Here is a 27,444-nt window from a genome sequence, read left to right as displayed (position 1 = left end):
GGAACGAAGATCCCGCAATCCCCAGGCCCTGGCCAAAAAAAAAAAAAAAAAAGCCACCTCTCCCCACCCAGGCACTCCCTGGTGCATAGGAGCTGCTCAAAAAGTTCAATTTGTTGAATGAAAGAAGAAAGGAAAGAGGAATGTGTGCTCACGGAGTGTGCAGAGAGGGTAGACAAAAGCAGACGTGATGTCACTGCCCATCTTTGGGCTGCCCGGATGTGTTAGGGAGCTGGACAGAGAGCTGCTGGGGGTCTGGGTAGCTCCTCACTGAGATGTTGAGGTAATTCACGTCATCCCAGGCTTCCTGTCATCCTCAGCGTCAAGTTCAAACTCTCCACTTGGACCCCGTTAACCTTTCCTCCCTGAGGCACGGACAGTATCCATTCTCCTCTCCTCCTATAGTTGTATAATATTTTTGCTGGGCACACGCCTCCCTCAAATTAAAGACTATTTCCCAGCCTCCCTTGCAATAGCAAGGACATGGGGTTAAACTAAAGGGATTAAGCCAATGGGATGTAAAGGGAAGTGTTACGGAGCAGTTTCCGGGACCCTCCCTTAAGCAGGAAACTGGGGAGTCCTTGGTTCCTGATACTTTGTCCCTTCCATCATTCATGAGGCCCAAAACAGATGTGCTATGAGGGCTCTACACTAAGTTATGGCAGAGTGGCAAACCGACTTGGGGGTCACCTCCTCCAGGAAGCCTTCCCTGATTCCCCCTCCTCCAGTTCACGACTATGAGTCTCTGGGCCCTCCCAGTCCTCTCTACGGTCTCCATCAGAGCACCTGTGACTCCCCCACCAGGTTGTGAGTGCCTTGGAGGCAGGAGCAGCTGCTGGTTCCCATCAGCAACTTATGCAGGATTTCTCCGTCCGTATCCACAAAGGAAAAGAGAATAATGCTTGTAAAGCAGTTAGCATCATCCTCGGCATGCTGTGAGCACTCAAGAAATGACAAGAGCACCTATAAACTATAACAGTTGACCCTTGAACAACATGGGTTTGAATTGTGCATCATGGGTCAATTTATAGGAGGATTTTTTTCACTAAACAGGTACTGTGGTACTATACAATCTGTGGTTTGTTGAATCTGCAGGCTGTAAAGTTATATTTGGATTTTCTTTTTTTTTCTTTTTCAAATGATTTTCCCATTTAGGTTATTATAGAATATTGAGCAGAGTTCCCTGTGCTATACAGTAGGTCCTATATTTGGATTTTCAATTCTGCAGAGGGTCAGTGCCCCTAACCCCTGCGTTGTTCACAGGTCAACTATATTATTGATTATACTAGTTCATTCAGGTGGTAAACGCCCCAGACATGTCTGAGGGGGCGGGCAGGTGTAGACCCTCTGGTCAACAGGTCCAGCTGAATCCATTGTTCACCATTCGGCCAGGCCCTGCAAATGTGAATGATGGAACTGTATTAAGGTTCTTATGGCTGCTGTAACAAATTACCACAAGTTTGGTGAATTTATTTTCACCACAGTCCTGGAGGCCAGAAGTTCAAAATCAAGGTGTCATCAGGGCTGGGTTCTCTCCAAAGCCTCTCAGGAAGGATCCTTCTGTATTAGCTTGAGCTGCTGTAACAAACTATCATAGATTGAGGGGCTTAAACAACTGAAATTTATTTTCTCACAGTTTTGGAGGCTGGAAGTCTGAGATCAAGGTGCTAGCATGGCCAGGTTGTGGTGAGGGGATCGCCCCTTGGGTTGCAGACAGCCACCTTCTCACTGTGTCCTCACACAGCCTCTCCTCTGAGTACATGAACAGAGAGAGGGAGCAAGCTCTCTAGTGTCTCTTATAAGGACACTAATCCTATCAGATCAGGGCCCCATCCTTATGACCTCATTTAACCTTAATGACTTTCTAGAGGCCCCATCTCCAAATACAGCCACACTAGGGGTTAGGCCTTCTATATATGAATTTGGGGGGGACACATGCAGTTTGTAATACCTTTCTGGCCTTTCTCCTAGCTTCTGGTGACTCCTGGTGACCCCTGACTTGTAGATGAGTCATTCCAGTGACACGTTTGCCTCCATCTTCACATGGCCATCTTCCCTCTGTGTCTATGTCCAAATCCCCTCCTCTTCTCAGGACACCAGTCATCGGATTAGGGCCCACCTAAACCAGTATGACCTCTTCTTCACTTATTTACCCTGCAAAGACCCTATTTCCAAATAAGATCCCATTCACAGGTTTGGGACTTGAACACATCTTTTGGGGGAACGTAATTTGACCCATAATAGAAAATATCTTAGAAGGGATGCTCCAGACCTAGTTTTTCAGCCCGCAGCTGTGTGAGTCACCTCAGCTATGGGGGTCCTCCTGGCTGAGGCTCCCAGACATCGTAGTGCAGAGACAAGCCCGCCCCACTGTGCTCCGTCTGAATTCCTGACCCAGAATCCATAAACACAACAAAAGTGTTATTATGGTCTGTGCCACTAAATTTGGGGGTAGTTTGCAACACAGCAGTAGATGCTCAGAATAAGGGGGAAGGAAAGCTGCCCTTCTTCGCAGAACTTTGCAGATTAGGGGGAGAGGGCCCCCCGCGTTCCTGAGTCTCAGTTACATACACAACCACCCCTGAGGCTCAGACAGGTGAGGTGCTTTGCTCAAAATGCCAGCTGCTGAGTGGCAGAGCTGGGATGCAGACCCAGGTCTCTGATATGCCCCAGCGTCGGATGGGGCCTTAGAGTGAAAAGCCGTTTCTAGCATCCGAGGCACGTCTTTTCCTTTGAGAGTCTCCCCCGAGGCTTGGCGATGCAAGGGTTACTGGCTAACTCCCATATGCCGGAGTGTACATCACCCCCACTGCCTGGGCTAATGAAAAATCATGTATGCAACAGAGGAAAGCGGATGGCCTGCCAGATGTGTGATAAGAAACCAGCTTGCAGGAAATTGCTATCAGGTGATCATTATTAGCCCGGGTATTCAGAGCAACCCCGTTTCCAAAGGTCATGCGTTTACTAAATGCTTGATGCGTTTTCCCAATCGGCCCTGGAAGATTTTGTCCTCCTGGAGAGAAAGCTCTTCCCCTGGATCTGCTGAGAGCAGGTGATTATAATTCTACACCTCCCCACCCCCGCATCTCACCATCCTCTAACAGCAGCTGCTACAAATGCACAGTGATTGCCTCTCTGGTTCCTGGTACTGCGTAGAGAAAAACCAAGCTGACCGTCGCGTGTGATGGAGCTGGGTTCAAATCCCAGCTCGGCCACTCAGTAATCATAGTCGCTCATTTGATGCGTGATTGTGGAGAGCTTTTCACATGCTAGGTACTCGGGCAAGTTACTTTACTTCTTTGAACTTAATTTTCTAATTTCTCGAGTACTGATAATAATACCTACTTTGAAGCGTTGTTGTGAGAATGAGTGAAATAGAATGTGGAAAGTTCCAGGCACGACTTTCCTGTGCTTCTTGAGCTGATCTGACCGTATCTCTTCATCTTAAAGAACGCACCAATTTCACTAATTTTACCAAGTCATATATTGTTAGATTTTTAAAAAGCCAGTTAGGGCTTCCCTGGTGGCGCAGTGGTTGAGAGTCCGCCTGCCGATGCAGGGGACGCGGGTTTGTGCCCCGGTCTGGGAAGATCCCACATGCCGCGGAGCGGCTGGGCCCGTGAGCCATGGCCGCTGAGCCTGCGCGTCCGGAGCCTGTGCTCCGCAACGGGAGAGGCCACAACAGTGAGAGGCCCGCGTACCACACACACACAAAAAAAAGCCAGTTAAGCCAGGTCACCTTTAAGGGGCCTGGAAGGAAGTGTTTGGCCTTGGTGATGGTGTCACGATGTGGTTCGAGATTCTCCCCGGGGTTGCCGTCATGGCCGCGTGCTTGTTCATCCCGGGAATGGCCACTGCACGCATCCACAGGTTCACTAACGGGGGGCAAGGAAAAAAGGGTTGCCCATTATTCGTATCTGTGGAACTTGGTGGAAAGAGATAGGCGCATCTCTGGAGTTGATCGTTACTATGTGCCAAAGGGTTTGGAGAACATTGATTAAGAAAGCATTTTCCTGGAGCTTCCCTGGTGGCGCAGTGGTTGGGAGGCCGCCTGCCGATGCAGGGGACCCGAGTTCGTGCCCCGGTCTGGGAGGATCCCGCATGCCGCCAAGCGGCTGGGCCCGTGAGCCATGGCCGCTGAGCCTGAGCGACAGGAGCCTGTGTTCCGCAACGGGAGAGGCCACAGCAGTGAGAAGCCCGCGTACAGCAAAAAAAAAAAAAAAAAAAAGCATTTTCCTGATTGATGAAAAATAACTCAGTTATGCTCATCTACCGCTGCTAGAAGGTTGTGCAGTGTATTGTGTAGCATGCAGTGTATTTTGTACTCTGTAATAAAAATAAAACAAAAAAGTAAAATTTAAAAAATAAATAAATAATTTTAAAAGCCAGTTACATAAATCAGGAGCTTGGGATGAACACACACACACAGCTATATGTAGGACAGATAACCAACAAGGACCTACTGTATAGCACAGGGAACTCTACTCAATATTCTGTGATAACCTATATGAGAAAAGAATCTAAAAAAGAATGAATATATATGTATAACTGAATCACTTGGCTATACACCTGAAACGAACACAACATTGTAAATCAACTGTACTCCAGTAAAATTAAAATAAAAAAAATTTAAAAGCCAGTTACGATGCCATACATACTGTATAATATTAGTTAAGTAACAGAAAACACTCAAAAATTATATGTTTTCTCAGGATATGTGCATATTATATAAATACACAGAAAAAATCTGGAAAGTTGCCTTCTCAGGATAGGGGCTGGGATGAAGGTAGGTTTGAGAGGACTTTGTTTTAATTTTTAAAGGGCTGCAACATATATCACTTCTATGGTTAGAAATTTATTTAAAAATGAAAGTGCACAGGGGCTTACACTGGTCAAATGTGGGACAATATGAGCCTTTAAATGAATATTCATTGGCAAGAATAAAACATGACACATTGAATAAAAGCAATCTATGTAAACAGGTACTCAAAACAAATGTGTCTTAGTCCATTGAAACTGCTATAACAGCATACCATAGAGTAGGTGGTTTATAAACAACAGAAATGCTTACAATTCTGGAGGCTGGAAGTCTGAGTTCAGGGTACCAGCGTGGTCAGGTTGTGGTGAAGGCCCTCTTGGGGTGACACAAACATTCAGGCCAGTGCTTGTACACGAATGTTCATAAATCACTATTCATAGTGGCAAAAAGAAACAACCTAAATGTCCGTCAACTGGAAAATGGATACATAAAATGTGGTCTATCCATACAGGGGGAAATTAGCCAGCTTTAAAATGGAAGGAAGTACTGATACATGTTACAACGTGGATGGACATTGAAAATAGGATACTCAGTGAAATGTGCCAGACACAAAAGACCACACACGTACTGCATGATTCCACGTATAATGAAACATCAGAAAAGCAAATCCATAGAGACCATAAGCAGACTGGTGGTTGCCAGGGCCTGGGGAGAGGGAAAAATGGGGAGCGACTGCTTAATGGGTGCGGGGTCTCCTTTGGGAGTGATGAAAATGGCTTGAAACTAGATAGAGGGCGTGGTGGTACAACACTGTACATGTACTAAATGCCACTGAATTGTTCACTTTAGAATGGTGAATTTTATTTCAGTGAAAAACTCCATGAGTTCATAATGAAACTAAAAGACTTTTTAAAAGGGTGGTGGATGGAAAACTGCAGTGGGAAACTATAGAAGGAAGGATGAGTAGAAATAGAAAATCACTCTTTAAAATCACCTTAATGCTGACTGATCCAGATAAGAATCATCAATGGATGTTTGGGAAAAAGACAGTTGAGGTACAAGACAGTCACACAGGCCACACTGACCTGACCGCACTGCCACCCTGATCTCAGACTTGCAGCCTCCAGAACTGTGAGAAATAAATTTCTGTTGTTTATAAGCTGCCCAGGCTGGAGCATGCGGTTATAGCAGCCTGAATGAACTAAGATACAATCTACATACTGTCAAATTCACTGTTTTAAAGTGTACAAATTGGTGGATTTCGTATATTCACAACATTGTACAGCCATCAGCACTGTCTAATTCCAGAATATGTTCATCACCCCCAAAACAAACACTGTGCCCATCAGCATCCTCCTGTAACTGAAAGTGGGGTCCCTCTGTTCGCCACTCAAAAGCCAATAAAGAGGCAAAGTTGGTGGGAAGTAAAGTTTGCTTTATTTTGGAGGCCGGCAACTTGGGGGAGGTGCAGAGTCCTGTCCAAAGGCCAACTCCCCCCCACTGACAACCAGGGGGCAAGAGCTTTTATAGGCAGAGGGAGGGGGCTACATGCAGAAACAGCACAGTCAGCTCTGACAGTCATCTTGAAATTGGTCATTGGTTGTTTGACCAGCACCATATTGATGGTTTTAGATACAGTTAACCTTCAGTTCCCCGGGTCGGTTTGTTCCCATTTCCTTGAGGCCAATTCTCCGAATTGTGGCAGCTTATGTCATGGCTACAGCCTGGTCATCATGTAGTTAACTTCTTCCACCTGGTGAGGGTTTCAGTATCTATAAGACAGCTCACAGGATATGGCTCAGAATATTATCTGTAGCCCTTGAGAGGGAACTAAATGTCCTTGACTTTGCTTACTGACTAAACTATTATCGTTTCATCCTGTTGGACTGTTTTTCTTTGCTTCTACATTCTCTCACTTCTCTGATTAAACTTGTTCTTTGGCTAAGGTTTTTCCACAGACAAAAGGCAGGAGGATATGGGGTTGGGGGAAGGACCATAGTGTCCTGTTTTGTTTCACTCTCCATTGCCCTCTCCCATGGCAAATGCCAAACCACTTTCTGTCTGTGGATTTGCCTCTGTGGGGTATTTCATATAAATGGAATCCTACAAAATGCACTCTTTGGTGCTTGGCTTCTTTCACTGAGCATGTTTTCAAGGTTTACCCGTGTTGTAGCATGTATTAGTACTTCATTCCTTTTTTTTTTTTTGAGATGTCTTATCAATTGTCAAATTAATTTATTCTAAGTTGCCAGTGTGATTTTTTAAAACATGAGTTGGTAAACTCCAATATGATTAAACATATGTCTTTGGCTGAGAATACTTTTTTAATTGAAGTATAGTTGATGTACAATTTTATATAAGTTATAAGTGTATGGTATAGTGATTCACAATTTTTAAAGGTTATACTCCATTTGTAGTTATTATAAGTACTTTATTCCTTTTTAATGGCAAAATAACATTCCATGGTAGGGAGAGACCACATTTATTTATTCATTCATTAGGGGATGGACATTTGGGTTGTTTCTACTTTTTGGCTGTTATAAATAATGGTGCTGTGAACATTCATGTAAAGTTTTTGTGTGGACATACATTTTCATGTCTCTTGGCTACCTACCTAGGAATGGAATTGCTGGGTCTTTTTGTGACTATGTTTAATCTTTTAAAGAACAGTCAAACTGTTTTCCAAAGTGGCTGCATAATTTTATATTCCAGCCCCAGCTGAGTATGAAGCTTCCAGTTTCCTGGAGTTTAGTCTTATTGGGGAACTCTTGGAACCAGTGTAAAACACATGCCTCTGAGTTGTCTCACCCAAAGGGTGAGGGTGCTGGGGCATTTATACACCAAATCCCGCAGTCATTGGTTGGGGCTGCTAATTTCTTGGCTTTTCTGGTTGGCCGTGGGTGAGCAGAGTAACCCTAGAGGAAGCCTCTGCTGCTGCCTATTAGATGTTGGGCCTGGATGCATGGAAAAAAGGGATGCGGTGAAGTATCTCGGCTGCTGTTCTTATGAATTGTGTAAGGATAACCCAGCCAATTCTCATATCTCCCACAGCCTGCTGTGGCCCTCACAGGACTGCAGATACCCTTTTAATTGTGTTAAAATCACACAATTAAGGATCTGTAGTGATCTGAAAAGCATCCTCCAAAAATTCATATCCACCTGAAACCTCCGAATGTGACCTTCTTTGGAAATACAGTCTCTGTAGACGTAATCATCTTGGATTTAGGGTGGACCCTGAATCCAATGACAAGTGTCCTTATAAAAAGAGGACTTCCCTGGTGGTCCAGTGGTAAAGAATCCGCCTTCCAATGCAGGGGGCACAGGTTTGATCCCTGGTCGGGGAACTAAGATTCCCACATGCCGCGGGGCAACTAAGCCCGTGTGCCACAACAACTGAGCTCACGCGCCTCAACTAGAGAGCCCGCGTGCCACAAAACTACAGAGCCTACGCACTCTGGAGCCTGCGTGCCACAACTAGAGAGAGAAAACCCGCACGCCACAACTAGAGAGAAGCCTGAGTGCCACAACAAAAGCCTGCACACCACAATGAAAAGATCCCACGTGCCTCAACGAAGATCCCATGAGCCTGCAACTAAGACCCGATGCAACTAAAATAAATAAATAAACAAATTAAATAAATATTAAAAAAATAAATAAAAAGAGGAGAGGATGCAAAGAGAAGAAGGTGATTGAAGACAGAGGCAGAGATTGGAGTGACCAGTCTACAAGCCAGGGGACACCAAAGATTGCTGGCCACACCAGGAGCCGGGAGAGAGGCAGAGGACAGAGCGTCCCTCAGAGTCTCTTGCAGGAATCAACCCTTCTGACATCTTGATCTTAGACCTCTGCTGTCCAGAACTGTGAGAGAAGAAATTGCTGTTGTTGAAGCCCCCTAGTTTGTGGTACCCAGTTAGGAAGCTAACAGGTGGTCTCAGCTGGTTGGTGCCTCAAGGCTTTGGTGTCTCCTGGGCTCCGAAGACCAGTGCCCAGCCCGGTTTCCACCTCCACGATCAGCTCCTTCTGAAGTTCACAGTCTAAATGCTCCCTGCTCAGATAGGCCTTCTCCCCACCGTCCCATCCTGTGTTGCCCCCTACCATCTGCGCAAGGATCTCTATCACACACCTGTTTTATTTTCTTCCTAGGCCTGTCGCTCTCCAGAACGACCTGTTATTTAATTTCTCCGTGTTTATCATCTGTCTCTTGCACTAGCATGTAAGATGCATGACAGCGGGGCCTTGCCTGCCTGGTTCACCGTTTTCCTGAGCACCTGTGATCGGGGACTCTGCAGAAAGAACGAGAGGCTGGAGACCTTCGGAGCGCCTCTGGAGGCGCTACTGCCCCAGATGTCATGGGGAAGGTGTAACTTCAGAGAAACTGGCCCTTGACACCCCACCCACTCGCTGTGCATGGTGGGCAGAGAGGTTTTGGTGAAACACTTAGACCAGGATCAAAATGTTCTCTTTTGAGATGAGCTTAAGAAGTCACCCTGTTCTTTCCTGTGTCCAGCTTTGGGAGAATAATGAATATTTCCAAGTGTCCCAAGCCTGCTCTGTTTTCCTTCTTCCCAGATTACCCCAGGACCCAAGATGCTGGTGGAAGTCTTTGAATGGCATCTTCTCTTCCTGGTGAGGCTCCCTCCCTCTTCTGATTATGGCTGTCTCCTAGCAAGGTGTTCAATTGCTGCATCTGAGCACTTATTGTAGGGTGGCAGTGGAATCACCAGGATCCAGATATCGGGGTACATCCTCTGAATAGCAGGACCAGTGTGGAGGGAGGCACAGGGGAGGCGAATGCACCGTCTCCCCAGGGAAGGATTAGCTACTTTGATTGATTGATTGATTTTTAAAATTATTTTTAAGCTGCTTTTCAACTGTCTCTGCCCAACAGCTTCTTTGGGTCTCCCCTCTGATTTCTATTTAATTTTATTTAAAATGTCTCTTTTCTTCAAGCTTGGGCAGGGATTGATCTTTGCTAGCTGAGTAAGGGACAGTAACTCTGGAATGCGAAGCCATGTCCTGTTTAATAATTCCTGGACGAATGGAGGCTGTGCCAGGCATCTCATATGTTTTATCGCTTTTAGTTCCCACAACAACGCTATGAGTGAAGTATTGTTCCCATTTTATAGATGAGGTCAGACAGGTTAAGTCATGTGCCCAACATCCTTTCCTTCCCTTTTCTTTTCTTTCCCTCCTGTTCCGTCCTTCTTTTCTTAAAACATGAAAAAGTTAATAAACTTTATTTTTTAGAGCAGTTTTAGGTTCATAGCAACATTAAGTGTTAAGTACAGAGATTTATATCCAATATATCCCCTGCAAACTGCCTCGCCCCCAATCTGTAGCCCCAGGAAGCTCTCCAGCTGAGCTGTAGTTACCTGTTTCTCCGAGTGCCTTGAAATCCACCATCCAGGCGGGCAATCGTGGTCTCGACACTCAGGAAAGCGGTGACTTGACGAATGCCCATGGTTCCTCTCGTAGAGATGCTTTCTTGTTTGTTCCTGAGAGTCCTCTGGGGGTCATGGCTGTATTGAGTAAGAACTTCCTAGAACACATTGTGGTTTGAAATGCTGGACTTGGTAGATGGGGAATAGGCTGGGGGAGCGAGAAAAGCACCGAATTGGGCCCAGGAGGGACCCTGGGCAGCTTAAGGGAGACATGGGTTGAGAGTCTGGGCTCTGGACTGTAGTAGACCTGGGACTGGCCCCCACCTGTGAGACTTCAGGTGTCCTCTCTGAGCGTTGGCTTCTTTCTGGGTGAACCAGCATAGGCTGGTCCAATGCCTTCTCCCCTGCAATGCGCCCCCATCCTATAGGCACCCCCCCCCCGAACAGGAATGGGGGCTCTTGTTGGAGAGTCAGAATGCAGATGGCCCCTTTCATTCTGCTCCCAGCCTTTGTGATCTTTTTTTTTTTTTCTCTCTCCAACTCAGAATTTCTCGTTTTTAGCTGACGATACTCCGTGAGGCTTCAGCTCTCACAAAGGCACCTTGATCATGTGGCTCATCATCAGCTCCTTTTATCTTGGGAACATCTGGCGAACCAACTCTAATCAATCCAGAGCGGCAGAGGGCTCACGGAAGGTCCACATCGGCCCGGCTCTCCTTCAAGAGCACTGAGTCAGGATGAGGCTGCCTTGCCTGAGAACTCACACCTGTCTGGACATACCCAGCAGTGCAGAACACAGCACCCATGGGTCGGGGGCCTGCAGCACGCTCACACACGTCATCTCCAATTCTCCAGGCTGCCTTAAGAGGGAGAAACCAAGACTGGCCCCATTTTGCAGATCAGCAAACTGAGGCTCAGAGATGTGAAGTCACTTGCCTGCAGTAACTCAGTTCCTAGGGGACTGGCCCAGGTGGGTCTGACTCTGAAAAGTGGTTCAGAAAAGTAAAGTGACTCTTCTAAAATGTGCTTCCAGCTTTCTGGAGTCAGGCAGCCTCGATGCCAATCTTAGCTCTGCCCCCTACCCCCTGTCTCAGGTCAGGTTCTCCCAGAAGCAGACCCAGAGATGGGAATTCACATGCAAGTGAATTTTCAAGGGTTTCCAGGAGAAACTGGAAAGGGAGTGAGGAAAGTAGGACAGGGAGGGCGAGAAGGCCAGCATGAGAGAGGGCTCAGGTGGAATTCCAGCTTCAGCCTGATCCCACGGAGAGCTGTGGAGCATAAGTTATACTCCAGCCTTTCCCCTTCCTTGAGACAAGTGTAGGAGTTTCCTTGGGCGGTTGTAAGAAACCAGCACAAACTGGGTGGCTTAGAACAACAGAATTGTATAGTCTCACAGTTCCAGAGCCTAGAAGTCCAATATCAAGGTGTTGGCAGGGCCAGGCTCCCTCTGAAGGCTCTTGGGAAAGATCTGTTACAGGCTTCGCTTCCAGTTGGCAACCCTGGACGTTCCTTGCCTTGTAGACGCATTGCTCCAATCCCTGCCTCCATCTTTGCATGCTCTTCTCTTCTGTGTCTGTGTCTTCTCTTCTTATGAGGACCCTTGGATTTAGGCCCCTAACAGGTAATCCAAGATGATCTTCTGATGACGGACTCACTCGTCTAATGTCTGATCCATTCTGCACGCTTTCCTAGACCTTTTGACCTTGCACAGCCCTGTGCCTGTTCCGATGGCTTGGTTGGAAGCCCCTGAAACCAGCAATGGCTAAAATATACTAAAAAATATGACAGTGTACAGGGGGACTCTCACACCAAAAGGATGGAAAAGCTGGGAAAGCCAGACCTTGAGAGGGACAGGATCCAGAGAGCTCAGGAAATTTAGGACAAAAGCAAAGCGTCCTTCTTCAAGGCGTTACCTTAGAAATGGGGTAACCCTACGCCCCAAGCACTTTCCTTCATCACGGTCTCTATTCACGAGGCATATTCTGGAAAGAAGAGCATCTGATTGGTCTACCCTTTGGGAATTATGACTCCAGAATGCATATTGGGGGAAGATGGCGGTCAGAACACCACCGCCCCGCTCTGGAGCTCACGTCGTTTCCATTACACACACCTCATCTCCCACGTCCACACTCTAACCTTTTCACACTTCACACTGTCAGCTGACCTGGAAAACAACCCCTCTGCCCAACAGTGTGTGGCTAAAAAGCAGCTCGTAAAGAGTGTCGGTGAAGGAAAGCTGGCTGGACGCAAAGGTCAGAGCCAGCGGGGCTGCGGTGCCCTGGTCCCTGCTCACAAGGGCTCCAGGTCTGGAGCTTTGTCAGCAACACAGTGAGCCCAGGACACGGTCTCTAGAAGGCTGAGGGGCTTCTCCGTGGCCCGCCCCACCCTGGCAACAAAAACAATCATAAATCGGCAAATGTTTGTTGAGTGCTTGCTGTGTGTCAGGCCCTGTTATAAATACTTTACCCATGTGAATTCCATCCTCGCAACAGCCTATGAAGGAATGTGCTATCATTACTCCCACTTTACAGATAAACTGAGGCACACAGAATGGTGATGTAACTTGCCCGATGTTGCTAACCCTCCAATTCCCGCAGCGAAGAGGAGCAAGGTGCTCAGAGCCCACTAGAAGGGCAGCCATGTCCCCCGGAAAGCCCCACTTTTCAGATCAGGAATATTTTCATAGGCATCACCAATGATGATCCCTCCTGCCTCGTTAGGTGGGTTGGGGGCGGGCATCTCCCTGTTCGCCCCTGGACATCATGTCCTAACACATTATCGTAGGTAAGGAAGATGCCGATTGGGCCCATCCCCAATTCTGCACTAACTCAAAGTCACCCCACTATCTGCTCACCAAGACCCTTCCTGGCAGAAGGGCTGCTGGGCCTGTGATGAGTGTCCCTTGGTGGAGATCTGGACAGGAGAAGACGTTGGTCTCTGCCGATCTGCACAGCTGCTTCATCTTTCCAACCCACGCCCACCTTCGACGACTGCAAAGGTGACCGGTGGGGCAAGGGAGGTGAAAGAGCCAGGGTAAGGCAGGGTGGAAAGGCTTTAACATGCGCTTATTGAGCACTTACTATGTGCCAGCAAGTGTACCATGCCCTGGGGAGCAAATGCAGAGCGAAACAGCCCCAGCTGCCCTTCATGAGCTTGCACATGGACCGGTTTCCCAAGGGGGGGGGGCTGCATCTTCTGGAGGTGGGTGGGATGCATCCTCCAGGGGTGGGTGGGATTGGAGAGTGTTTTCAGATGTTGCATGTCAAGGATTGAGTAACATCTGATCACACAGAGAGACAGCCATTTCCTCTCCAATGCTCCTTCAGCCCTCTGATCGCTCCCAGAAGGAAGTCTCAATTTGTTGCTGGAACAAATGCCCTTATAGCTGACGCTTGTCCATTTCCCTTTTTACCAAGACAGCAAGCTTCAGGCTTAGACTTGGGCAGTTCCAGGCGAGAATCCAGTAGGCTTGCCTCGTTTCCCACGATATTCACTTTCACAGCCACCTTTTCTGCCTGGTAAGAAATGGCAGTTTTCCACTGCAGCAGTAGCACCCAGAGCTCTTTTAAAGATGATTTTAACAAGGTGATTCTATTTAAAGAAAAATATTAAGTAGGTAACTGGACATCTGGATTTTGGCAGAAGAAATGTGAAGGAGACAGTAGGTTTATAATTTTATAGATTATGTGGATTAGAGCTATGCCATCCAAAATGATAGCCGCTACTCACCATGTGGCGATTTAATTTTAAGCATTTTAAATGCAGCTCCTCAGTTACACTGGCCACATTTCAAGTGCTCAATAGTCATTTGGGGGACTTCCCTGGTGGCGCAGTGGATAGGACTCCGTGCTCCCAATGCAGGGGGCCCGGGTTCCATCCCTGAGCAGGGAACTAACTCCCACGTGCATGCCGCAACTAAGGAGCCCACAGGGTGCAACTAAGGAGCCCTGGAGCCGCAACTAAGGAGCCCACCTGCTGCAACTAAGACCCGGCACAACCAAATAAATAAATAATAATTATTATTTTTTTAAGTGCAGATTATTTTTAACAAAAGAAAAAAATAGTCATTTGGGACAGTGATTATCATAGTAGATAGTGTTGCCATACGAGACCCTCTTACTTTCAAGACAGGTCTAGGCAAGGCATATAAAAGACACTTCAGCTGTGGGAACACCCCCATTGTGGGCTCCAGGATTCCATACCCCACTCCTTTGCATCACTTGGGTTCACTGGATTAGATAAAGCAACTAGAACAGTGCCAGGCCTGCAGAAAGGGCTAAGTAAGGGTTAGCTGACATTATTATTATTATTATTATTGCCATTATTGTAATAGGGAAGAACAAACTGACTCCATATTGGGTCTGTTTCTTTTACTTGAACCTTTGTATTCTATTGCTTTTGCTTCCAGTTAAGAATGTTGCCTATAGGCTGAAATAGACAGGATAGCCCATTCTCAAGGCTCTTTTCCATTCACATGGAGATAAAAAAATTGCAGAACAGAGAATAACATTTGTCTTATTGGAGGTTTACAGGAACCTCGTGACCTGACCTACGCGGACAGCTGCAAGAACAAAGGATTCCGGCACCAAGAAATTTGCAACAACTAACCACGCCCCTCCCTTACCTTGCCTTTAAAAATGCTTTGCTGAAACCCTTGGGGGAGTTTGCAGGTTTGGGGGCACGAGCCACCCGTTTCCTTGCGTGTCCCTGCGATAAACCTTTCTCTGCTCCAAACTCCTGCGTTTGGGTTTGTTTGGCCTCACTGTGCATCAGGAACACGAACTACTTGCGTTTGGTAACATTATTATTATGTCTCCCCCCTCTTGAGTGTGAACTCCAAACTCTGGGAGGGAACAAAGACCAGGTCTCTGGATGCTCCCATTTTCTATCCAGCCCCAAGGGAGCTTTCTCATTCCTCTTTCCCAGTGTTGATTCTTTGAATACAAAAACTTTTGTCTGTGCTCAAGGAGAGAGATAATCCAGTCAGCCTCCCATTCTGCATGGCTTTTCCTGGCCACCCGATTTAGTATGGCCCCCACCTCTCTCTCCATCCTGCTGCCATGCCTTGCCTCTCATAAGGGCAATTATCACCCCCCAATATTGCAAGTTAATTGACACATTTTCTCTCCCTCCCACTAGAACAGAAGTTCTGTGAGGGCAGGACCGGGTGGGTGTCTCTTTTGTTCACTGCTTTATTCTCAGCTTACAGAAGACTGCCTGGCACATATCACGCGCTTGATAAACATTTATTGAATGAATAAATTTCTCAGTGCCCTGTCTCAATCAAACATGGAAAACAAACACACAACGAAGACGTAGAAGAACTTGTGTTTCAAGAAAAATGGAAGATAGCTTATTCATCCACAAAAATGTTTACATTAGCAAACTGCATGTTGGCATGACTGGTGAGACCCCTGGAATCATTTGAGTTTGGGTCCCCTAGTCTACGGTGACACAGTGACAGTCTAGAAAGAATGAGACTCTGTATATAAGATATATATCTTATATATACACAAAGGGTTACCAACTAACCCTGTATGGTGCCAGAATAGTAAATAGTTAAGAAGGCATTCCTGGCCATATTATCTCTGACACAACTATTCAGCTCTACCGTTGTAGCATGAAAGAGGCCATAAACAACTGTAAATGAGTTGGCCTGGCTGTTTGCTAATAAACTTTACTCACAAAAGCCAGGCTGTATTTGGCCTGGGACCGTGGTTCTATGAGAACTGTTCAGGAACTAAAGAGAAGCATGTGTGTTTATTGAGCAAATACTATAAACCAGGGACCAAGCTGGGCTGTTCCCTTTAAACCCTAAAACAAGTCTGTCAGGTGGGCACTATTATCTCCATTTTATAGATGAAAGAAACTGAGGCTCTGAGACATTGATAACTTGCCCAAATTCACATAGCTCATTAACAAAAGAGGACTTGAATCCAAGACTCCAAGCCCAGGCCTTTGTGCGCACATGGCACTGCCTCCCCTGGGGATGGCTGTTGCTTCCTGTATCCCATTCCAGGTCCCTCAGCCCTTGTGTGCCCCTGCCCCAGCATTCCAGCTTTATCCCAGAGAACATGAAGCACCTCTTGTTTGCCTTCCTGCCAGCACACCTTCCATGAACCACACCCCTAAGCTATCTTGCTCTCTCCTTCTCCGCAGAGCTCGGCACTGCTCTGACAGCAACGCATTTCCCCAACTGGGAGAGAAGAAATAGAAATTTTTGTTTTTTTGCACAAAAGCTGCCCTTTACTCCTGCAGCTAAAATTCCCCCACAGAACAGGAAGAATATCCAAAGTCAGACCAAAAATCGCTATTTATTGAGCTGGCACCAGGGTCAGAAGATGGATAGGGGCTGGAGAGGCGAGAAGGAGACCACAGCGCCACCACCTCTAGGAGCTGATAGAAGTAAGCCCAGGCCCCCCTGCGGGAACACAAAGTTCCCTTGATTCAGCCTGGCAAGGGGATGGGGAAGACTCCAAAAGATGGAGAGCCTGAAAGATGTGTAGGACCTAATCAACGGCCAAGTCACAAGGGAGGGCGTTCTGGGTGCAAAGACTCGGAGGGAGAGCGTTGTCCTTGCAAAACCACCAGCAGCCTGGTACGGCTGGCACACCAGGAATCAGAAGGGACTCTACGGTGGACACCTGGGGTTTGAGGCTCCCCAGCACCCCTTCTCCTTCTTCAGGCAATGGTACCCTAATTTTTCTTAGGGGAACCATCCCCTGCATTGCGCAGTCTTAGCGGTGCTGTCAATCAAGGTGCCCCGCCCATTCTGCTCGTAGCACTCCTTCTTGAATCACTCTACTGACCTAGGTTCTGGGTGGGGCTGTCAATCATGACACTCCTGCCCCTGGAAGCTGGTCATGTGATCCAGGATGGCCAATCATAGAGCCCCAACCTCCAGGTGATGTAATTCTAGCAAGGGGTATGTGACCCAAACTGGGCCAATCATATTCTTCCAGGTTAGCCTGTGGATATTGGGAGAAGGATGCTTGTGTTCTCCCAGGCTTGCTAGGCCGGGAAGAAATAGGTCTGTCATGTGGATAGAGCCTGAAAAACAGAAGCAAACAGAGCTAATAGATTGGTAAAGACAGAGTCCTGCCAACAGATATCCTTCCAGCTCCGGGATACAGCCATGCCTGGAGCCAGCCACCCAGAACTCCCCAGTTCTGTGAGCTCTTTTTAGCTTAGACTGTTTTGAGTTAGGTTTCTGAAACTTGAAACTGAATGAGTACAAACACCGTAAGATTTATTGAGCACTGGCCTTGTGCAAGACGTGGTAGTAAGAATTTTACGAGCATTGTCTGATTCATTTCTGGTGAGTCACTTCATCTCCTGGAGACTTCATTTGCTGGTGTGTAAAATGGGTATAATATGATAAGAATAGCATTGTTGGGAGACTTAAGTGAAGTAACACATACAAAGCACCTGCCACAGGGGCTTCCCTGGTGGTCCAGTAGTTAAGACTCTGTGCTCCCAGTGCAGGGGGCACGGGCTCGATCACTGGTCAGAGAACTAAGATCCCGCATGCCATGTGGAGCAATTCTAACCTTGTAGAATTGTAATTCTATAACCTTGTAGAATTGCCATGAGGACCGGGGCGATGCGAGTAAAACACTCAGAGCAGGGCCCCGCACCCTGAGAGAGAAAGAAATGCTACTATCATGATTTTATTCATAGAAAAAAGATTAGAAAGAAACGCACGTGACAGGTTAACAGAGGTTTCTCTGCATAATAAACAACTTTATTTTTTTTCCTTTTCCCCAAGAATAAAAAAAAGTTACATAGTATTTTTATACTGAACATTTCCACTTCTTCCTGGCCCATCCCATCCCAAGAGTCTCTGATTGTACATTCTCTGTGGGATTCTATTCAGACTTGAAGTAATGGCTGAGGTTGGATAAGGCCAGGCTTGTCTGTCCTGTGTCTAGATGCCTTATTTCCCTCAGCTGTTGTAGAAAAGAGAGACTTCTTAACATTGGAAAGATGTCTCTGAACAAAATTCCAGGGCCAGGGAGATGAATGGAAGCAGGTAGGGAGGGTAGTGAATGTGCTTACTTACTTACTTTACTTATTTATTTATTTGTTGGCCATGCTGCGCGGCTTCTGGGCTCTTAGCTCCCCGACCAGGGATCGAACCTGTGCCCTCTGCAGTGGAAGCACGGAGTCCTAACCACTGGACCACTAGGGAATTCCCCTGAATATGCTTACTTTAATAGGCATCAATTATGCCCATTTTTCAGGTGGGAGAAAGATGCTTGTAGAGGTTTCAGAGATTCAGATGAGTTGGGGACTGGAGGTAAACGACTGAATTGTTGAAGCTTCCAGCCAAGCTACCATTTCTGTCTCGATGATATGGAACTACAGGGGCAAGTGGCCTGGCTTGTTTGGAGACATCAGCTACCTGGTTTCTTTCCCCCATGTTGCTTGCGTTGATGTTGGTCTGGGGAGCGGGGTGGAAAGTGTAGCCAGGTGTCCTGCAGTTCAACCCCAGAATGCCCCAAATGCCCTATTTATGCCCCAGTTGCAAAGGCAGTTTGGCTTGGGAAGCCTCTTTCGGGAAGTCTTCTTTCGCTGGCTCTAGACCTCAACCTTCCGTCTTTTGTAGCAGAGTAGAGACCAGACCATGCTCTTAGGAACCCACTTCAAAATCCCACTTCAAATCTCTTTCGCAATCAGGTAAACCCACTTCAAATCTCTTTCCCTTTTGTGACTTTGGGTAAGTTACTCCACCTCTCTAAGTCCTGGTTTCCTGATCTCTAATGTGGGGGTGATAGTGAGTCCCTACCTTTTGGGGTTTGTGCTGGGCAGAATCATGGCCCCCCAAAAGGTGTCCGGGTCCTAATCTCTGAAACCCATGACTGTAGTACTCTCCATGGCAAAGGGGACTTTGCAGATGTGATTAAATTAAGGATCTCAAGATGGGGAGATTTTCATGGATTGCCTGAGTGTGCTCAAGGGGATCACAGTGTCCTTATAAGAGAGAGCCAAAAGGGTCAGAGAGAGAAGGTATAAGGGCAAAAGCAGAGGGAGCAGAGGTCCGAGAGGAGGGAAGATGCTATGCAGCTGGCTTTGAAGATGGAGGGAAGGGCTACAAGCCAAGGAATGCAGGCGGCCTGTAGATTCAGCACAGCCCTGCCCACACCTTGACTTTAGCCCGAGGAAACTAATTTCAGACTTCTGATCCCCAGAACTGAAAGAGAATGAACTTGTGTTGTCTTAAGCCACTCAATTTGTGATAATTTGGAATAGCAGCCACAGGAAACTCATGCAGGGTTGCGGTGTAGATGAAATCTCAGGAACGTGACCAGGTATGGGGGAGAGTGATTGGCTGGAGGAGGGAGTGGGGGGCTGTCTGAATATCCTGCTATGGGAAGGGTTTTTAAGTCAGACCTTCACAAATGGTAGCTGTCCTCAAAGAGTATGGTTTTGACCTTCTGTGACGGCATGTACTACGTCGTGTTGAGTGTATTCCTTTCCTGTTCTGTGTCTCCTGGGACACTGTGAGGTCCTCAGAGGAGGAAGGGGACCTTGTCTTATTCCTATTGTATCCTTTGTGCCTGGCACACAGTAGCTGCTCAATAAACGAGAGCTTTTGAAGCTGAACAGAGATGCCCCTCTTCTTGTCTTCCATGAGGGCTTGCAGAACTGTGCTCTTTCCTTTCTGCGTCCCGCTTTCCTCCTCCGTAAGATGATTGGGCTGATTCTGTGATTTCTTCCAGCTCTATGGTTCTAGTGCCTCCGCCTCTCCCCCAGACCCCGCTGAGCCACTGTATTGAGAAGGACGAAATCTGTCTCTCATGGTTGCAGGTCCTGGTGGGGAAGGGAGTGGCAATGGCCCCAGCAGCAGGCAATTTCAAGAGAACATGACCTCGGAGATCTGGCTGGTTCCAGACCTACCCCTTGTGATGTCCAGAATCTCTATTAGCAAATTTCTAGTCTGACCTTTGCTTACCCCAGCCTGGGAGGGCTGCAGGGAGCTGGCTGGAGGCTGACGCTGGGCACTGATGTGGCAATTCTGGCACTAACAATCTGGAGAGATGCTGTCTCCTTGGGAGCTGCAAATGCCTTCAGGGGGAGGGCTGGGGCAGGCTGTCTGCTGTCTGCAGCACTGGGGTAGGTGAAGGTGTCAGGCCTAATTGTTCAGATTCATACCCAGGTAGTGGCAACAGCCCAGAGTTGGGAGTCTGGCCTGGATCTGAAAGCCACGTCTGTGCCTTATTAGATATCTGACCTTGCTGGGTCAAACTCTGAATGACTGTGTCATGTTTTGTACAACAGGGACCCACGCTAGTAGCCAGAGCGAACATTTACACTGGCTGTTTTCTAGGGGTTTCCGGGGACTCTGCTCAGGGCTTCACGTGCTTGATTCCAGGTCGTGTCCTTGTAATCCCAAGGTCAGGATCATCTTATGTCTTCTCTACAGATGGAGAAACTGAGGCTTAGGGAGGCTTTGGACCTTGCTCGTGGTCCCAGGCTAGGAAGGGCTGCAGGTGTGGTTTGATCCTGGGTAGCCTGCCTCCAGAGCTGTGTGCTGGTCATAGACCCCCAGCCTCTCAACCAGAACTACCTCCCAGGATCGCCGTGTTCATGAAGTGATATGACGGATGCCACAGTGTCTGACACAGAGCAGACGTCCACTTTCAGTAAGCGGTGCCGTTGTGGTTACTATCGTCCTTGTCACCTCCACCATCATTGCATCACCATTCTCATTGCTCCTGAACTCTTCCCTTTCTGTTCCTTTTGTTCAGGCCTGGGCAAGTCTGGCCTAGGGTTCTATAAATTTGCATATCTATATTTGCATATCTATCTATCTATAGTGTATATATATTTATATATACAAAATAGCTTTTAGTATATCTACAGAGTTGTGCAACCATCACCATAATCTAGTTTTAGAACATTTGTTTCACCCCCAAAAGCAACCTCATGGCTATTTACAGTTATTCCTCATCCCCTCTGTGATGGTTAATTCTTTTTTCTTTCTTTTCGGCCACGCCGCGGGGCATGCAGGATCTTAGTTCCCCGACCAGGGATTGAACCTGGGCCCTTGGCAGTGAGAGCGTGGAGTCCTAACTACTGGACCGCACGGGAATTCCCTGTGATGGTTAATTTTATGCATCGACTTGACTGGCCACGAGGCGCCCAGATTAAGCCTTATTTCCGGGTGCGCCTGTGGGGTGTACCTGTCAGTGTGCTGCCGGATGAGATTACCATTTGTTAAGAGGGTAGATCTCAGCCTAAGTGTTCTTACTGAAAAATAAAAACAAAACAATAGTGACAACAAAACAACAGAGGGACACAAGGAAATTTTTGGAGGTGAAGAACATGTTTATTACCTTGACTGTGGTCATGGTGACACAAGTGTGAACATATGTCTAAACTCACTGAATTGTATACATTAATTTGGTGCAGTTTTTTTGTATACCAATTGTACCCATTATAAGACTGGGTCGGGGGAAGAGCATATTTCTTTCATAGGATTGATGTGAAGATTCAGAAAAGAAATCTATTAAAAAAAAAAAGAAATCTATGATGCCTGCCACATTGCAACTATGCAGCATGTAAACTGTGGCAGGAATAGATTCCCAGAAGAGGACTTCTACGAGCCCTTTTTACCGATGAGAAAACCGAGGCTCAGAGAAGGGAAGCAATCAGTTCAGATCTCTCAGCAGGCTAGTGGTGCTGGAATCCAGGAGCACTGGCTCATGGTCCTAGCTCTTTCCCTACCATATTGCTCCTGGAAGCGGCTTCTCTCTGGCTGAGGGATTTTTATTCCAATTTGGGAAGAGACTCCCTGAAATGAAAAAAGGGCAACTCAGACTTCATCTTGGCATCAGGCCAGGTGTGCAATGGGAAAATTAGACCAGTGAGTTACTGATCCCTTTTCATTCTAAGCTGATTACATCATATAGGATATGAAGAGTGGCAGCCAGTCCTTCTAGAAGTTTCTAATGGACAGATGGAGGCTTTGCACTTAAACAGTTATGCAGGGGTCAAGTCCATGGAGTCCAACTGGCCAGCAGAACATCATGACCTCATGAGATTTAATAAACAGAGGCCATTTGTCTCTAGTGTGGCGATCTTAATAACTGAACCGATATCCTGGCTATATGTCTAAAGCCTTGAGTTGGTTCCTTACAAGTTTGCCACACAAAATAAGCTCTGTGCTTGCAAGAAGAGACTTTTGGGAAGGCCTTTCATTTATTGAATCAACAAATCTTCATTACACATCTACTGTGTATCATGTACTAACCTAAAGGCCAATGATATGCATGGGGTAGGACCAACATATTCTGTGTCTGCCGCAGTTCATAAGGCATTCAGTTGCAAACACAGACAACCCTAAGATGGTGGCTTAAACTGATAGGAGCTTATTTTTATCTTATAACAAGAATTTCTGAGGTAGGCAATTCAAGGATGGGGCAGCTGTTCAATGATGCTATCAGAGACTCAGACTCTTTTTGTTTTTGCCTCCCACCAGGAGGGTTAAACTCATGGTTGTAAGATGGCTGTTGTAACTCCAGACATCACGTCTGTATTACAAGTGGACCAAAAGCCTTCTCCTCCCAGGGCCTGGCCTTTTTTAAATTGGGGGAGCCCTTCCCAACAGACTCTTGCTTCTACTTCATTGGTCAGAATTATGTTACGTGGCCACCACTGGCTGGAAGGTACGTAGAAATAAGAAGGGGGAGGTGGATCAGAATGGTGTTGGATGAACCATCCTCTAGTAACTACCATCCTGCTTGAATGTCCAAAGGAGTAGACGGACAGGTAGCAAATGACTTCGTCACTCGATAATCATTCATTACTATGGGGAGAGTCTCAGTGCTAAGATAGCATATGTTTTAGGTTGGGTTTCTTTCGAAGTAGACTCTGATATAAGGATTTGAGAGCCAGTAATTGTATTTGGGGGGTGATCCTAGGACACACTGGTACAAGAGTGGGGAATTAAGATGAAGAAGAAAGGAAATCAATTGAAGACATCATTGCAGTGGGCAGCTGGGGTTCACTCCCCCTTGGAAACTCTGGGGGACAGAGTAGAACAGGCTTCAGAGCCTTTCCCTCCCCAAAGGGGTGAGGTAGCTAGGGCTATTTATCCTCCAACTTCATCAGTGCTCGGTGTTCCTGGGGGCCTTCACTCTCCAGTAATTCCAGCCTTCTCACTTGGGGAGAAAAGTCCATATGTGGAGAGTCACAGGTGTGTGTGGTAAATGTTGTAGGCATGCCGCTGAGCAGTTGAGAGCCTAAGGAGATACAATGGACCTTAACCACACCTGAATCATCATAAATCATCGTATCCTAAGAGCTTTCAACCTAAATCGGGGGTTGGCTAATCCCTTTCCAAAGAACTAATTTTTAAGTTGAGCACCCCCCCCCCGAAAAAAGAAAGAAATAAAAAGGAAAAAAAAGGTGGGGATAAGAGTATTTCAGTTAAAGGGAAGAGCATGTGCGGATGCTCAGAGGCAGGAACAAACTTCACGTGTTTGAAGCCTGGGTTTGTGAGGCTGGCGAGGCAAGCAGGGCCTCAGGGCTGCAGAGTTGCACAAATCCAGATCTCACTGATTAAAAAAATGTCGGCTTTCCCGTGATACTCAATGCTTCATAATGAAAAGTAACCTTTCTTCCCGGTATCCCAACATCCTCCCTTCCTTCTGCCTTCCTCTTTTTTTATTCTTTTTTAAAGAGTAAAATAGGATTTTATAAGAATTCCTTCACACATCCATTCAAAAACTACTGAGTAGCTGCCATATGCCAGGCGCCGTGCTGGGCACTTGGAATGTAACAATGCATAGGACATTGCAGTAACTGTTCTCTTTGAGGGTGGTAGTCTAGTGAGAAAATTAGATGGCATATGTGAACGCACAGCAGATATTCAGCAATTGTTGGAAAAGAAAACTTGCCCCAGCTGTATCAGTCTAGGAATGTTGATGACTTGAAGAGATTAAGTTATTTGGACGTCAAGACCACATACATCTTTGTATTCTCTAGCGTGCCTGGCCCCAGGATGTGCTCAGTCAATATTCGTTTGGCTCCATGGATGCCCCAAATTCTGGCTCCCTCTGCTTCCCGGCTGCCAGCAGATTGCTGTCCGTGGTGCTGAAAAGCAAATTCCTGCTTCTCAGTATGAGGCAGCGCAGGTGCTGATGCCCTCCTCTTTTTTTAAATATTTCTTTGCATGTTTGAAATGCACTCCTCCCCTCTTCTCAAAGCGTTTCCACATATGCTAATAATTATGTTGGTATGACTCTGCATAGGTCACAAAGTACTTATACCCACCATTATTACACCCTCATGGTGCCCTTCTGAGATTGGTACGTATGAGTGCCCCCATTTTACAGCCGAGAAAACTGAGGCTCAGAGAAGACAGGCAATTTCTCTGGGCTCACACAGCCTGTAAGATGCTGATTTAAGACTCAAAACCAGCCTCTGGAATCCCTGTTCAATGCCCTTTCTCCACCAGTCCGGTACCCAGCATGGCGCCTGGTGTGGCTTAAATCCTAAATGCTGTGCTTCCTTTGCATTCCGCCTCAGGAGCCTTCAGGTTTTATCCTGCCTCTTCAGTTGACTGGCTGAGTAATGATAGCATCCGATATTTGATGTGCTCCATCCCTCCCCAGATTCATTGAAAAACATTACTCTCTGTGCTTTTTAGAGTGACCGAGCACGATTCAGGTACATTATATCAAAATCCTCAGGAAAAGTAGAATGATCAAAGCTTACAAGGTTGTCTTTACAAAGGGGCCAGGAAGAAGTTCTCCTTATGCAGACGAGAGACGTGGGACTTAGTGAAGGAAAATGCATGTGCTGGGTGGAGGGCCACCATCCACCCTGCCATCACCCCTTCTCTTGTTTCTGGTCATAGCACCTTGGTTTTGCTTTGGGGAGCCAGCTATGTTTGCCACATAAAAGACAGGACTCTCAGTTAAAACTGAACTTCAGATTAAACAACAACAATAACAATTTAAAAAGTATAAGTGTATCCCCAATATTGCATGGAACATATTTATACTAAAATCGTATTATTTATTTGAAATTCAAACTTAACCAGGCACACTGTACTTTTATTTGGTACATCTGGCAGCCTTGACACTGCTTAAACTCAAATGGTTAGGATGGGACCAATTCACCCTGCCTTGGTTCCAGGAGCAGGCAGGCCATCCAGGCTTGGCCAATCAGAGCTTTCTATCCCTATCACTCATAGAGATTGGTTCAGAGATGGGGATATAGGCTTCGATTCTGGAAATGTGACTTGCACCACTGAGAAAGAGATTTGTTCTTTTTGTTGGGGTTGCTAAGCAGTGAAAGGTAGCTCCTGGGGTCCAACAAATGAAAGTCTGAATAAGAATGAAGCCAAGAGAGGAAAAACACTTGAGAGATGGAGAGAAAGGGAGAGAGAAGAGATTAAACCTTAAAGACATTATTAGGGGTCCTGGGACCAGCCTTATTGAATTTTACCTTCATGTAGGCTCCCTAATGTAGATGGAACAGTGGAGGACTGGTTGATGATGATGCAATGGAAGATAACAGTAATAAGGTGATGGAGTTGAAGGCAAAACCATCAGTGGGGATGGTAATGGGAGAAATCAATCTTAATCAAGATGGTGGTTGAAGGGGTGATGCAGTAGAATGTGTGTAACATCAAGGGGAGGATGTGTTCTCGCTGATGATGGCTCTGTTCAGCGTGTTGCTGCTGCTGCTAATGGAGATGAGGATGCCAATGATGAAGATTAAGATGGTGGTGGTAAGAGAGAACAAAGCAACAAGGAAAAGAATGGTTCTCAGCCTTAGTCTATCCCCAAGTCCTATCAATTCTACCCCTCTCAATTAAAAAAAAAAAAATCTATTTACTTCCCTCCCTCCTCACTGCTGCCACCACCGTAGCCTAGGCATCCAAGCATCTCTTGCTGCTTCTACTTCTATGTTGCTCCTAACTGGCTTCCTCACTTCCTTTCCTGTTTCCTTACAGCCTCTGTTCCACACTAAAGCCGATACGGAGAGTGAGATTTTTAAAATGTAAATTACCGCATTTCACTACTCTTCTCAAAACTGGTCAGAAGCCTAGACTAGAAACCAAACTCTTTATTGTGACCCCAGGACATGCATGGCCTGGCCCCAACCTATTCCTCCAGTCTCATTTCCCTCTACTTACTCCTCTCTCACTATGTTCCAGCCTGATTACTCTTGGAGTTTCTCTAAAATGTACCAAACCCTCTGTATAAGCCATCCCCTAGGCGTGAAATGCCTTTATATTCTTTGTGTCTCATCCTCCATGTCACTTCCTGGATTCCGAATCCCAGTGAGACCTCCCCTCTTTTACTTTCTCTCAGAGTACCCTGTTCAAAGCAAGCTTTGTTGAAGGATTCTCTCCCCAAGTCATCAAATTTTGGGAGTTGGCACAATATTTCCTTAAGAACGTGTCACAGGAGCGCCAAGATTTTGGTCTCTCAGCCATAAAGGGCAGCCTCCAGGGGCCTTTGGTAGCTGCAGCCCCTGAGGCTGGTCATCTCCAGCTTCTAGAAGCTTCTTCTATTTATCCCGGTGTGCCAGGCAAGTATGATTTTTTTCCTCTGCATTCCTGGCTTTGAAAAAGCTGGGAAGCCTACACCACACACTTCTTAAGGGTAGGGGCTGTGTTTGGATTGTTTATGGCTATATTTTTAATATAAACTGTAGTGTCTGCCACATCGTAGGCACTCAAGAATCTTTCTTGAAATAATGAAAGGTTTCATGGTGGTGAAAAAGGTGGTGGAATTGATAAGGGTGATGGTGATGATAAAGAAGAGGATGGTGATGATAAAAGAAAAGAATGGTGATGGTGATGATGGTGGTGGTGCTGGTGGTGCTGGCGGTGGTGGTGATGGTGGTGCTGGTAGTGGTGGTGCTGGTGGTGGTGCTGGTGGTGGCAGTGATGGTGATGAAGACTTTGGTGGTAGAGATGATGGACTCAGAAGACGTGGCCCATTGCTTTAAAGAACTTAAAATTTTTAAAAAAAATTTTATATTGGGCAATAGTTGATTTACAATGTTGTGTTAATTTCAGGTGCACAGCAAAGTGATTCGATTATACATATGCATGTGTCTATTCTTTTTCAAATTCTTTCCCCATTTAGGTTATTACAGAATATCTAGCAGAGTTCCCTGTGCTATACAGTAGGACCTTGCTGGTAATCTGTTAAAGAGCTTTTATTAAAAAAAAACCTGATCTGTCTTTTTCCTCTGTAGCCAGCCTAGAAAAATCAACTGAAGGTGGATTTTGGAGGAAGGGTGGTTGAAGCTGGAGCGAGAGGCTATTGAAGATTACCT

General features: G+C 46.5%; 1 pseudogene; it reads left to right on the top strand.

The window, feature by feature from the left end:
* Positions 1–3,730: 3,730 nt before the first annotated feature.
* LOC117201539 (NADH dehydrogenase [ubiquinone] 1 alpha subcomplex subunit 1-like) lies at positions 3,731–4,214 on the top strand (annotated as a pseudogene).
* The last annotated feature ends 23,230 nt before the right edge of the window (positions 4,215–27,444 follow it).

The sequence above is a fragment of the Orcinus orca genome, chromosome 16 (genome assembly GCF_937001465.1).
Source record: "Orcinus orca chromosome 16, mOrcOrc1.1, whole genome shotgun sequence".
Taxonomy (NCBI): Eukaryota; Metazoa; Chordata; class Mammalia; order Artiodactyla; family Delphinidae; genus Orcinus; species Orcinus orca.
This window is presented reverse-complemented; position numbering and strand designations above follow the sequence as displayed.